Here is a 1,078-nt window from a genome sequence, read left to right on the forward strand (position 1 = left end):
GGATGCGATCATACCAGCACTAAAGCACCGGATCCCATCAGAACTCCGAAGTTAAGCGTGCTTGGGTGAGAGTAGTACTAGGATGGGTGACCTCCTGGGAAGTCCTCGTGTTGCATTCCTTTTATAATTATTTTTTGCGCCTTGTGACAAACATATCGCACGTGCGCGATATATATTAATCCCGTTATATTATTTTTGACGTTTGCGATATGTTTAAGCTCGATGCTCATTGCTCGCGCGTCTTGGGGCGGCTTTGTGGCGCGAAGAGCGCTTTCTGAAAGGGGTGGAAAAAACTCGTGTTGCTGCGGTATGGAGGGAGGGGTGGAAACCGTGGAAAACTCGTCTCCGTGATTGAGCGGGAGAGTAAGTAGTATAGGACATTATCCATTGTTAGGGAACGGTTGTAATGGTAGTGAGAATGTAGAATCGTCTTTGGAGCGGACATGGGAGTGGCAAGCATAAGGGACGAAGACGGGGAAACATGTCGGATGCGATCATACCAGCACTAAAGCACCGGATCCCATCAAAACTCCGAAGTTAAGCGTGCTTGGGCGAGAGTAGTACTAGGATGGGTGACCTCCTGGGAAGTCCTCGTGTTGCATTCCTTTTATAATTATTTTTTGCGCCTTGTGACAAACATATCGTACGTGCGCGATATATATTAATCCCGTTATATTATTTTTGACGTTTGCGATATGTTTAAGCTCGATGCTCATTGCTCGCGCGTCTTGGGGCGGCTTTGTGGCGCGAAGAGCGCTTTCTGAAAGGGGTGGAAAAAACTCGTGTTGCTGCGGTATGGAGGGAGGGGTGGAAACCGTGGAAAACTCATCTCCGTGATTGAGCGGGAGAGTAAGTAGTATAGGACATTATCCATTGTTAGGGAACGGTTGTAATGGTAGTGAGAATGTAGAATCGTCTTTGGAGCGGACCTGGGAGTGGCAAGCATAAGGGACGAAGACGGGGAAACATGTCGGATGCGATCATACCAGCACTAAAGCACCGGATCCCATCAGAACTCCGGAGTTAAGCGTGCTTGGGCGAGAGTAGTACTAGGATGGGTGACCTCCTGGGAAGTCCT

The 1,078-nt window shown here is 48.7% G+C and overlaps 2 non-coding genes and 1 pseudogene across 2 annotated transcripts; all 3 read left to right on the plus strand.

The window, feature by feature from the left end:
• LOC119342946 lies at positions 1 to 119 on the plus strand. The gene has a single exon (XR_005165817.1). It is a non-coding gene; the product is annotated as a 5S ribosomal RNA (ribosomal RNA).
• A 367-nt stretch (positions 120 to 486) lies between these two features.
• Positions 487 to 605, plus strand: LOC119342947. Its single transcript, XR_005165818.1, has one exon. It is a non-coding gene; the product is annotated as a 5S ribosomal RNA (ribosomal RNA).
• A 367-nt stretch (positions 606 to 972) lies between these two features.
• LOC119342948 lies at positions 973 to 1,078 on the plus strand (annotated as a pseudogene; the record flags this gene model as incomplete).

The sequence above is a fragment of the Triticum dicoccoides genome, unplaced genomic scaffold (assembly GCF_002162155.2).
Source record: "Triticum dicoccoides isolate Atlit2015 ecotype Zavitan unplaced genomic scaffold, WEW_v2.0 scaffold110533, whole genome shotgun sequence".
NCBI lineage: Eukaryota > Viridiplantae > Streptophyta > Magnoliopsida > Poales > Poaceae > Triticum > Triticum dicoccoides.